We start from the raw sequence: 13,875 nt of genomic DNA on the forward strand, positions 1-13,875 counted from the left end.
ATATATATATATATATATATATATATATATATATATATACTGTATTTGGCTGGATTTGGAATTATTGGTGAACATCCAGTTTTTTTGATTAATACTGACTTGTCCAAACCCTATGCTGTAAATAAATAAATAACCAAGTCAGTGCATAAGATTGTAAAATCTCATTAAAAATTTAATTACTTAAAGGAGAGAAGGAAAACAACATAATTTATTCATTAACACATAAAGTAATGTCCAATAGTATTCATAAACCCTCCACTAAGAATAAAAGTTCACCTCAGCTCAACTAACATGGAATTAAAATTAATTTAATTAAGGACAGAGCAGTGGTGCAGCAGTAGCATTGTCACCTCACAGCAAGAGGTCTTCCAGTTCAATTATTGGCTGGGGTGCTTTCTGTGTGGAGTCTGCATGTCCTCCCAATGTTCGTGTGGGTTTCCTCTGGGTGCTCTGGTTTCCTCCCATGTTACAAAGACATGCGTCTGGAACATTTCTCCCTGGGCCTCCACTGAAAATTGGCTTTGTTCCAAGTCGGACTTTCCCAGTTAACAAAAGGTTAAATAAATAAAATTTAAACAAATTGTTGTAGTGCATAAGATAAATTAAAAAGACAACATACACAGTCAGTAATTAGTGTATACCATTAAATAAAACTGTAATTCCTATGCTTTAAGTTTTAATATGGGTACTATTGTATCATTTTCTTTAAGACCAGGGTTGTCTGTTGCATTTAATTTGAGTTGCCAAAGAAGTTCTTTGTTTTCCACCAACCTCCCTTGCCATTTCTCTGAGCTGCCAATAATACCAAACCTGAACTTAGAAACTCTAGGACAAATCAGGGTGTGTTTATAAAAGGAGTTATTTGTCTTACACCTGCAAATGGCATATAAATGTTTGTAGACACACTTACGTAATTTCTTTCTTTCTTTCTTTCTTTCTTTCTTTCTTTCTTTCTTTCTTTCTTTCTTTCTTTTTACATTTGCTAACTGGGTTAGTCCAACTGGGCCCAGAGACCCCTTTCAGTAGAGACCCGAGGAGAAAAGCTCTAGGAAAGTAATTAAAAAATAAGAAAAAAAAAACCTAACAATTCAAGTTGTAAAATACTTAGTACAAAAACAGAGAAAGAGATATATACAACATGAATATTTACAAGGCAAAAGTACAGTATTTTGAGAATGCAGTAGCAACGTGTTTGAGAAATTTGGTTAGCAGTAAGTTATATACAAGGAAAATAGCAATGCCTAAAATGAAACAGATATGTACTATACAATTCAGAGTAACATCATGACATAGTACTATAAAGATGAATTTAATAGCATAGGTACTAGCTGCAGAGAGAGTAATATGTGTAGACAGTTTAGATAGCAGATACCAGGCAAATGTGTTATTTGAAAGAAGAAGAAAAATTCATTAGGTTATTTCCTGACAAGTACAGATCCATGCAATTTGGAAGTGAATTTTTAGTTGCTTTTTGAATTGACCACTTTTGGTGGAGTGAAGGGACAATGGAAGTTTTTTTTCCATAAGAATCCAATTGAATGACAATAAAGTATTTTTCCAATATTTTTCTTTGGATTGGTCAACTGAAGTACATTTTGTTTTGTGCTTCTGAGATCACAGTTGGGTGTGTCGGGTGTAATTGTGAATGAAAGGACAGGGCAGGAGTTGGGGCTATTTAGAATGCTGTGTGCAATCTGTAGTTGTAATATGTGAAGAAATGTGGGGAAGCTCAGGCCATCTTAAGCTTTTCAGGGATATAGAATGATGAGATTTGTACCTATTACTGTCTGCAAATCTGGCTATCTTGTTGCCTTTCTGTCTTGCCTATATAAAAATACTTACAATCTTGGCAGATAGCAATATATACCAACCGTCTACTAGCATAGGTACCTTCCTTTAGGTAAATGTCCGTTGGTGGGTTCCCTACATCAACTATGTTCCCTTCCATTATAAATCCACATTGTTTACAGGTACCATATCTTGTGGTTCCTTTACTGGTTAGATGTTCTGGGTGTTTGAACAAATGTTTCAAATTTCTTCCAGTTTTGTGTACAAAATGGGGTGTTTCACCTAAAATGTTAATAATCTCTGAATTTCCTTTAAAATTATCCATTTCTTCACTAAAACTTCCTTAATTTCCTTGGTGTACCCCCCATAAAGGGACCACCATGGAATTAGTATAGGGTTTAACTTGGATCTTAGAAGTCCCAGGGATTATATTATGTACTTTTACGTCAATACCTAAAAGGAATTTGAATCTAGTATCCCACACTTTTTAGACTTCTTCACTAATTCTGAACAATACGTCTTGCAGGTAACCCCTTTCCCGAAACATCTGAACCAACTTAATCAATTCTATTTTAAAGTTAAATATGTTTGAACACATTCCTATTGCTCAAACTAATTGTCCCTTGAAAATGTTCTTTTTAGTGTAACTGCGATGACAGCTCTTAAAATCCAAATAACTATTTGAAAATGTTGACTTCCTAAAAATTCTGGAAGCAAGCACTCATTGAAGACATCTTTATAAATAGTGAGATCAAGGTAATCAATACGTTTCTCTGCATGAGTATGTTTAAACCTAAAGTAAGGGGAAATGTTATTGGTATGCAAGATAAATTCTTCTCTCTCATGTCGCTTGATGAAAATGTCATCCAAATAAGGTAAGTATTCTAGTAATCTTTAAATCTAGATTTCCGAATGTATGTGCTCTTCCATGAAAACATAATGAGATTGGTGTAAATAGGGGCACAGTTCACACCATAGCCACTGCCTTAACTTGTCTGAAATATTCACCCTCAAATGTTATGAAATTGTCATGCAAAATCATCTCCATTACTTCCATAACAAAATTGACCAAAGTACTACTTAAGGTAGCAAGTTTAAGGGTGTATATCATAAGTCTGAATGCACAAATGTCCGAACTCCGAAACTTCGAACTGGGAAGTTTGAAGTCTAAAAATAACAAAGCCGCAGAACATCTATTTCTTTCCGCGGCTTTGCTATTTCCTCCACTGTGGTGCGACCTCAGAGTTGGTATATTTAAGTAGAGGGATGTGGGGGGCACAGCCCCCCACATTAGGAACAGTATGTAGTGTTCGTGTGTTTCCATGTTTTGTACCGGAACAGCGATTTTTTTCCCTCTGAAAAAAATCGCTGTTCTGAGTGTTCGGAGTTTTCAGTTTTCAAACATTTGGGTTTGATATTTACATAGTTGAAGTTTTGACACTTCGACTATGTGATATAGACCCCAAGTTTAATAATGGCATTATGAAATAACTCCAATCCTTCTTGGTGGGGTATAGACAAAAAAAGATACACCACATAAACTGTGGAAAAGCTACAAATTTCACTATACAAACTGCGTCTAATCTTGGACAAAAAGTTTGAAGAATCTTTCAATACATAGTATATCGTGTTTAATGTGTTCTTTAAAAGTATGTCCACAAACACTCCTAGAGCGTATGTTGTACTATTATGAACTGCCACTATAATTATATATGGTGGTTCAAAATTAGTTTTATGAACCTTAGGTATCCCAAAGGTTGTTGAGATTAGTGGGTGATCCTTAACCAAAAACCTGTACAAGTCTTCAGTAATAACACCCTGTAACAATGCATCCTCTAAAAATAACTGGATTTTCCTCTGTGCTATACTGATCTCATTCCTAGATACAGCTTTATATTTTTCTGTATCATGAAACATAGCAGACATATACCCATTGTAATCAGTTTTGCCACTAACAAAATCCCACCCCCTTTGTTGGCCTTCATAGTCCTTAATGCGTTGTTAGCCATAAGGTCTTTCATCAGTTCACATTCTTCTTTTGACAAGTTCAAAAATCTCTTTTTTGTTAATTTAAAATACTGTGTAGATTGTTGGTACAAACTCTTTTAAATGTAGCAATTGTGGGATGTAGTGAGGGTTAAAAGTGTTCTTTCTCTTTAAAGTATTACTATATAAAACTGTACCCGCATTCAACCCTTGTACTTTAAACATGATTTAAAAATAATCTTGTTTAAATGTCCTGAGTTGTTGGTAACTAGTAATTTTTCTGATTGTTCTTTCTCCAAACTTGACCCCTCCCTTTGTTTCTTACCTCTTTCGGGGTATAAGTTTGCCCCTGAAAATTTTTCTAAGAACTGAAAATCTTTACTATGAAATCATGAAAGACATTACCCAAAATGCATTGCTATCTAAATTAATGTATAAACTATTGTATGTCCATGTTAGATGCATCAGAATTAGTTTATTTCTTCCTAGAAAGTTAACTTCTCAACTAGTTAATGCAGATGGAACACTTCACATTGAAAGTTAACAAATGATAATGTAACAGTGAAACCACAATGTAAACAAGGCCTATGTCTTCTAAACAGGTAAGATATTTTTAATTAGCCATACTTCTCTGTAGTATTATTTAAATCTTTGCTTGATGGTACCTACCATGATATTATATTGCTGATGTGGATAAAAAATTTGATTAAAAATGAAACTAAAAATTCAACAGTATGTTATAATCTTTATTTTTAACAAAATTACTTGCATCTTTAACACAAGAAGTACAATGGGAAAATAATTTAGTTGTAAAGCAAAAATGCTCCAAAGAGGACCAGTCCACTTTAATATCTTGTTAAGTAACAGTAAGTGTATGATGGGAGTCAGTTGGCGTACCATGTAACTGTGGTTACTGTAGTTGTATTAACTGAGACAGCATAAGGCATACTGTTTGTGTTGTGGCTTACCCGCTTCTAAACTGCACCCCCTATCATAGACATGTCTTCCACAGACAGTATTACTTAACACCTATGTGGTGTGGAGTGTCAGACCTCTAGCAGTCTTCACCCATCTTGCACTATAGTTCATTTTCTGAAAAATAAACTTAAAAAGCACAAGATAAACAAATGTAAATATTTTGTGAAAAATAAAAGCTATTAAATTGTGTAAATGTTACCAGTAAGAAGTATTCTTTGCAGTGGTATTAGTCAGTGCAAACATAGTCTTTCCATTAATATTATAATATATTGTAATGCACACAAACCCCAAATTGTATTTTTGATAAACTTTCACAAATTGTCATACCTTGGAACAGTACTGCCTAGACATATATTGTTAGAAGATTTTTATTAACCAGATATAAGCTTTCACAACAACAAGAAATTACTCTATGAGTGCATCTTTAGTGAGATATTTTGCAGAACGACAAAAATATATGCTTAATCGTATAATTAACATTTTAAATAACACTAACTGTAACTAATGATGTGCAATTAGAGTGCACATATCAAAGACAGTTTTTCCTCAAAAATAAATAAGTTTTCACCTCATGCCATTCAACTATTTCTAAGTCACTTGCTTTCTGTAATATTAAGTGCATACATAAATATTGTTTATTTTCATAATTACTAACAAACTACTAGCAATATCTCAGATATAGTGTGATATAAATGAACATTGGCAACACATTTTCCTGTCTCCCACCATAGCATTTCAAACCTTGCCTTACAATAACAAGTAAGGCTCTCAGCAGTTATGAAAATATGACCATAAATATGAAAATATGAATAATAAGTTGCAAACTAATTAATTAATGTCTGTGTTTTTTCTATGAGCATGTTTTCCTCATGTTTATACACCCATTATTTTCCGATGGTACTGTAACATTTTATTTATAAGTCTGTGGCATTTGTTTTTGACATGTACGTGCTTTATTTATGTGTTAACCCTTTTACCCCACTGCAGCCATGTATTCCTTTTCTGTTGTGATGTAGGGGCAACATCTAGTTAAATGAGTTCCTCAGACTCACTCACTTTGCAAATAGACATTGATGGAATCAAACTCAGGATTACAGGATGAAAAGAAATAAGATGGAGAAACCAAAAACAAAATAAACATCTGCGCAGTGCCAACCAAAACTTGCAAGAAAACAAAACACAATAGCAGGAACAATGAATGACTGTGAACACAGCAACATTGCTAAGCACCTTTCACTTTAGACTTCATCAGAACAAACAATAAGAAAGACAAGGTGTATAGTATGGTATTAGAACAATTTTTAAATAAAGTTTGTCAGTACAAACATGACTGATGTCATTACAGTGTGCTGTTTCAAACACTGACGTTTGTGAAAAAATAATTCAGAGTTGGGAAAAGACAGTACTTTTGTTAGCATGACTATTTAAATCACAAGGTTTCTTCAAACATAAAAAGCACAGTAAAAATGTTCATCATAGTCCTTGTAAATTCTGTAGACATTTCTATTTTATAGGTTTTGAATGTTCTCTGCCCAAAAGAGCTGAATCAACAAACATGAACATGATGTTGGATCTGCAAACTGTGCATTTTTGTTAATGCTGGAAAAAAGACAGAAACAGTTTCTGTCTTGACACATCCTGCAGTTTAAAGGGAGAAGCCCTGAATGACAATTGTGAGAATTTACAAAGCTCACTGGATATAAGTATTGAGTTTCACATCTTGTAGCTTCTTTCTTTGAAGTATAACTAGAAAGGTAGCTGTGCTTTTACTTCAGAGGCACATTATGCATTGTGTTCTCATAATATAATGCAGCTCTTAGGGTCAAAGAGATATCAGTATTGAATAAAATAAATCCCCAGATTGTCCCTAGGCCTCCTAGGAAGTGCAAAAGTTAAAGTGATCAGTTATGTACTATAGATGTTTAAAGGCTAGGGAGAAATTGCTTGTTTATATGGAAGCTAATAAATTGAATATGTTGAATGAGGTACATATTACCTTGCAATGGGACTAGTTAGTTATCAAAGACTACAACCAAATGGGAAGCAGAAAGAAGCGAGACATTTGGTTTTCTTCTGTTGGATGTCAGAGTATAAGGAAGCTTCTTAGGAGAGCTAATGTGAAATGCACAGGGATCCACACTGACTGCTATGGTGAGACCTAAGATTCTGTAGGAAAGTTTTTATTAGATCTAAACTGTGACAACTTCAGCCTTTCTGTGTTCTTCTTTTACGTAAACGTGATTCTAAATCCCCAGTAGGTTTTGCATGCTTACTGGATTTGTTCCTGTCTTCAGTAATGCATATGCTCACAAATACAGACAAGGACACAGACAGCCATGATACACGTGCACTCATACATAAGCACATGCACGTGTGCACAGGCATACATTAGTTCATTTGTTCTCTCATTCTCCAGTTATGTGCTTAATGGAATTCATGATCCCTTAGAAGCCAGAGCATATCCTGCTACATACTGAACACAAGGCAATGAACTACTTTATATATGTATATGTATATGTCCATGAATATGTATATGTGGGTCTACTTTCATTTTCTGAAAACTCATTTCACTGAATTTCAGTTCACCCTCAAAAAATTGTTGAAGGCTCAAATCAGTGAAAACTAATTTCACTGAATCACATTTCACTGAATGTAAGTACTATTGGGAAAATAAAATGTATATTCCATTTCCCCCACTGCAGTATGATCCTGGAGTTAGTATATATAGTTAGGGGGGAAGTGGGGGGCAAAGCCTCCCACATTGGAGGGTGTACTGTACGTAGCCCCCCACCTACTTAGCTTTTATATTTATGAATATCATTTCACTGAAAGCTAACAATATAAAACCAAAAGTAGGTGGGGACTATGACCCCATACCCCCAATGTGGGGGGCTGTGCCCCCACACCCCCCTAACTATATATACTAACTCCAGGAGCACAGTACAGTGGGGAAAAAGGCATATACATTTTATTTCTCCAACAGTACTTACATTCAGTTAAATGTGATTCAGTGAAATGAGTTTTCAGTGATTTGAGCTTTCAGTGAATTGGTGCGAGTGTTTTGAAAGTCAGTGAAATGAGTTTTCAGTGAATCAAATTGGACCCGTATATGCATATGTTTATATAGACAGAGACAGAGCTAAATGGTTTTACACAGACACATACACACACACACACACACACACACACATATATATATATATATATATATATATATATAAGCCAAAGTGTAAAAACACCATACAGATAAGCCATTTAGTAAAAACTTTAGAATAGACTCATATTTGACAAAATGGCCACACTAGAACTTCAAACCAGAGAGGACAAACTAAAGCAATAATAGAGCAGCTGTAGGCCTGCTATTTCTGCATAAAACTCCCTAAGAATAATATGCTTCCCAGAAAGACAAATTATATTGAAATATCCCTGAGCTTTCCACAGAGAACACTTAGAGAACAAACTGCCTCTATCTTGAAAAGTCATTTAGCAGAGATAACCTACCAAGGACAGACCCCCCCCCCACCCCGCCAAGAAATCCAGTAATGCACCCCAAGTCCTATAACTGCTCAGCGTGTATTTAAAAGAGAAAGTAACCACTATATTACTGTGGATGGTTATTGTAGATCCATAAACTGCCCAGGTCACTAAAATTGCAGTAGTTGCAGAGTATTCTACCTGGCAACTTGTATCAACTGTGGGGCATCGTATGTGGGTAGTTTGTTATAATAATGACATATTTCTTTGTTGCTTTGACATTTCACAGTTCAACTTTTTGGTTTCTGGTTTGTTTTCTCTAGTTTGGTATGTATTTAAAAGAAAATAAAACAGAAATTAGGATTGTAACATAAATGAAACACATTTTTACAGCAACAAAACCACTAAAAACTTATATTTATGTACAATACCCGATTAAGGACACTAAAGGGCATCCAGAAATGTGGAAAAAACAACTCCTGATGTAAATGAAACTATAAACCATACAGACACACAAATAGGAAATATGCCATCTAACAAGGGACAGACAGTGATTAAAGTACAGAAAAGAACAACAGAAAACAGAATGTCATATACTCAACCGAGAGTTTTAGTCAAAGCCAAATGTATTGGGGCAGGGCACAAAATGAGTGTCAGATTTTAAATATTTCTTTTAAAAATTTACAAAGTTGCAAGAATAACTGCTTTTGCATTAGCATGCATCTGATGGATATTAAGTCTGATACTCAAGTGTCTGTCATAATTTAATGACTTCAATCCTCAATGATTTGCCAGAAAACCACAAACGTTCTGAGGAACAAACTGAAAAATTAAGCAAAAATCTAGACTTTCTGGTAATTCTGAACATCTGATTTCAACAATCAGTGAAGTATAAACAAAGATATGTCACATACAAGTAGAACACTGAAACAATACAAATGCATAATGAAATATAAATAAAATTCACAATAAATACAATAGAAATCCAATTAAATAAAGGCAACAGGCATACCATCATCTAGGGAGCATTATTGCTTTGCATATATTTTGTCTTTCATTTCTTGGAGTTGCCACAAAAAGTTATAGCTCATTTGAACATTTTTAAATTGGTCCTATCCAGAAACTCTGTATTGTTATCGCAGTGTGCTACTGGTATTCAAACTACAGCATGAAGTGTCCTGTTTGTTGCCAAGCTGGACAGCAGCTGTCTGTAGCCCTGAGTCACAGTCTAGGCTGAGCAAGTAAAGCAGATTTTTGCTTCACCTGTTGAGTATAAATAATCTGTTCACATTTACACAAGAAGAAAATAGCATATACAGTAAGACGCTGTCTGGTTCGATTCTCAGCTAGAGCGTCTTCTGCTTGGAGACATGCGTGAATGGATGTACCTTTGTTGAAGGTTGTGCTTCAGGGCTGGTAACTCGGCACGTAAAAATCAACTACCAATCATTAGCAGACTGGAGTTCTGCTGTGGCGACCCCTAACCGGGAAAAGCCGAAAGATACAACAACAACAACCGGTGTAGATAGATAGATAGGCTGCCAGATAGAGACCTGTATAACAAAGACACTTAAAACAATCTTTCTCTGTTTCTAGACATAATCAGAAAAAGAAGAAACAAACATCAGATGTGGCTGTTAATATAAAAGGATTAGTCTATTACCTACTAATGACCTTCATTTTGCAGCTCAGGTTTTAATACCCTTAACCTCCATTTGCCTAAAGTGTGGCTCCAAGGAAGTCTCTTAAACCAGACAATGCTCCTGGCTCATGTTTAAAAGGGGATTGTGCTAGTATGTTTGCCTGGTTAACAAATGAATAAAACATAACAAATCAGTTAATAGTAAGTTATACCAGTGGAATACTTGATATTTCATATGATTATCATTTTTTAAATAAAATATGTAGACTTGTATATTGTATATTGTATCATTCACAATGCCTGAAATATTTCAGAATAAATTGGTATATACTTAATATACTTATGCTTCAGGAATTAACATAAAAATTAATAAAATGTGTGATAAGAGCTGTTTTAAATATACAAAACACTCACACACACACACACACACACACACACACAAAACTCAAATACAGTACACAGCGAATTAACACCAACAAATGCAATCACAGAGGCTATTTTCTCAGATCAATAATACCTGTCAAAGTGGACATTATAGGAAAACAGAGGACCTTCCAGTGGTGGAGAGGCCTTCCACCTATGACTCTGGGTGGTCTATTATTTCCTTATAATGCTGACTTTTTCAGGCATTATTGCATTTCTGTGCATGTGCGTGCGTGTGCGTGTGTGTGTGTGTGTGTGTGTGTGTGTGTGTGTGTGTGTGTGTGTGTGTGTGTGTGTGTGTGTGTATCTATCCATCTATCTATACATTTATGAGTCTATGTTAGGTTGCTGAATGCTCATAATGTCGAAATACACAATGTGGAGTCCACAACACCAGAAAAACAAAACATGTAAAGGCGGCTGCAGGTGGTTGTCCAAGATTACAGTAGAGCAGGGGGTGGTATCTGCCCTTTCTTAGCTGTAATGAGATCTCAGAATTGGTATGTATAATAAGTATGGGGTTTAGGGCACAGGGGAGCTTACCCTGCAAAAATTATGACTTTAATGTCATCTGTTTACCATCGATGTTTTGCTTTTCTGATATTGTAAACTCAACGATGTGCATGCAAATGCTCTGAGAATATGACAGTCTAACATAGACCCATGTCTGTAACACACACTCATGTATGTAAAATATATCCAGGCCGCAAATGCAGTAAATAATTAATGCAACAAAATGAGTACATAAAAGAAAGATACTCCTTTTCATAAGTGTAGTACCATGTGCTAGCTGAGCTCTGAACTGATACTACCTTAAATCCTGGCTTATAATGTAGCTGTCAGTCGGGCTTATAGGTTCATAGGTTCATAGGCTGATACTAGGCTGTTGGCCCTAGGGCCTATACAAGCCTAGCCATAACAATTCCCTGGCTGTTTCTTCCCACACTGTTTACTTCCGTGGACCCCTGTCTAGCAGGGTGACTGACGTGATCCCTGTTTTTTTTTTTTTATATTTTTTTTTTTTTTTTTTTTAAACTCATAGCAAATTTATTTTCAGGGAAAGCATGTGCAAAGTGAATAATAAATTGCTATTTGGTATTCCGATTACAAATATAAAACATTCAATACCATCACACCCAGACGAAAGAGATGGTAGTTAAATCTAGCACTCAGTTTTTTTTAAAAAATAGAGCTTTAGAGTTCAGCTTCCTGCATTCACAGAATGAAGTTGTCACAAATGAACAAGATAACAATTTTATCTTGCAGTTCCTTTAATGGTATACATTATCTATCAGAATCGCTTCCACTGTCATCTGTTTCTGCTTTATGCTCTCCATCTGCATTTTCTGTTCCATCATCACTCTGTTTGTCCCAGTCTTTCATGGAAGCTCCCATCATGAAATCATCAGGCAGTATACTCCAGCCTGGCTTAGCCTTTGATTCAGCATTACCCATCAGGTCTTCAGCATTCTTCTCCTTTGTGTCGTGTTCAAACAAGAGTTCCCTCCTTTCCTTGGAGGACACTGATGAAATCTCTCTTTAAGACTGTAGAAGTCAGTTTTGCTCATTTTCTTTCAGAACCCCCTGCTTCCTTTATTTTCTCCTCAACATTTTTCTGATGTTTCCTTGCTGCATTAAACAAGTGTAGCACTCCTCTTGTAGAATTTTCCGTAGGTTTCGCTCCTTTTCTCTGTCTTTAACAACATCTGGTTTACTCTACTCATCATTTCCCATTCCAACTTTTCATCAAGCTGCTTTTTTTTCTTACGTCTTTCTTGTTTTTCAAGTTCCTTTTCCTTCTCTCTCTCTGCTTATTTTTAATCAGGATACTTGGCCTTCTGTCTGGAGTTTTCTTGTTTAGAATTTTTGCCATGGCATTCATCCAACCAGCATTGGAATTTGCTTCATCTTCAACTGCATAGCTGTTGTCATCCATCTTACTTTGGTCATCCTCATTTTTGTTTCCTTCACTAGCAGAAGAGCAGCCTTCATCATCAGCAGCATCATCCAAATCCATAGTGGTACCTGTCCGCATTTTCTAATCCACAACCAAACCTTCACGTGAGACTGTCAAGGCAGCTGCCATCTTGAAGCTTATGTTTTACAACATAATGGGTGTGAAGTCATGTCTATTCATCACACGATACTGCATGCATTATTACTTGTGGACATATATGTGTGTGTGTGTGTGTGTGTGTGTATGTGTGTTTGCGTGTGTGTGTGTGTGTGTGTGTGTGTGTGTGTGTGTGTGTGTGTGTGTGTGTGTGTGTGTGTGTGTGTGTGTGTGTGTGTGTGTGCACGTTTACAAACCTGAAGGTGCATCAGCAAATGTTTGCAGGTTAGTACTGAAGTAAAGGCAAAGTATAGGGATAGATTTATAGTTGGTAGGTTAATGTTAGAGTCAAGGCTTGGCAAAAAAATGGATTTAGTGTTGTGTTTTTATGCTGTTATATGTCTTGTGTGTCTGAGTGTGTGTTACTGAAAGTGATTTTTATAAATTAAAATGTGGGGTTGGGGTTAGAGGCAGGGTTAGCATACACTGGTAAGGTGAAGTAGAGTTTCTAGCTATTCATGGCTGTGTTAATAAGCAGTTGAATATTGAGCAAACACCAAGTGGAAAGTTGCTTATTTCCCTCCGTGGCATGTTGCTTGCATTTATGAATGTGACTCTGCAACAGGATAAAGACAAAGAACAGCACACTGCTCTGCTGATGTCTTGGTGCCACTTAAAAAGTTGCAATCAGTGATCATGAGGTTGAAGAAGCCATCATGCTGAATGTCTGATCAGAGCTGCATGGTACATGCACACCTACATCACAGCTTGTATGCTTAGTGATGCAGCATTTGTTCTAGAAATATATATGGCATGACACTGAAGTAACAAAGAGGAGAAAAACGACATGAAACTGAAGTAACAAACAATAAAAAATGTCACGACAAATTAGAAGCAAAAGAAATGCTCAACAAGTATCCCAGTTATAGATTTCTTCAACAAATGCTTTGATATGCCAGCTGAGGTTGGTGCCGTTTTGTACTAAACATGAAGCTGTACCAGTACATAACAGAACACCTCTGCCATACTATATAAAGGATACCTTTGGGCTGATCAATTGCATATTGTATGAAAGAAATGACACATTTAATCAGTTTGTTTCTGGGAGGCAGTAATAGACAAGAGTATGGAATTACACACACACACACACACACACACACACACACACACACACACACACACACACACACACAGGTATACACAGTTACCAGACATTTAGATTGAACATTGGACCCATTAGGCAAGAACATTAGCTAGCGAGCTACTGTGGCTTCCAGCTATTTCATACAGCTGGGCTGTCACTCTAGTTAGAGGTATCTGTGATACCATGAGTTTGTTTGGCCCACTTACCAACAGGTTTTATGTTTAGTATCTTTTATGTGATTGCAAGCATCACTTTGGCCCACTTACCAAAGGGTTTTTAAGTCTGAAGAGGTTATTAATATGAAACTAATTCTACTGCCCACTGTGCATTTATGATAAAGTTATCTAAAAGGTCTCGTGTACAATACATGTAACTTTGGTCTTTATG

The 13,875-nt window shown here is 35.9% G+C and overlaps 1 protein-coding gene and 1 pseudogene across 9 annotated transcripts in view; one reads left to right on the plus strand and one right to left on the minus strand.

The window, feature by feature from the left end:
* The window catches only part of TENM3 (teneurin transmembrane protein 3), a 3,803,041-nt gene that overhangs the window by 814,942 nt on the left and 2,974,224 nt on the right, over nucleotides 1–13,875 (plus strand). The gene's annotated exons all lie outside the window — the stretch shown is intronic.
* LOC122794918 lies at nucleotides 11,476–12,326 on the minus strand (annotated as a pseudogene).

Source organism: Protopterus annectens, chromosome 2.part1 (assembly GCF_019279795.1).
Source record: "Protopterus annectens isolate FY-2018-M chromosome 2.part1, PAN1.0, whole genome shotgun sequence".
NCBI classification, from domain to species: domain Eukaryota; kingdom Metazoa; phylum Chordata; order Ceratodontiformes; family Protopteridae; genus Protopterus; species Protopterus annectens.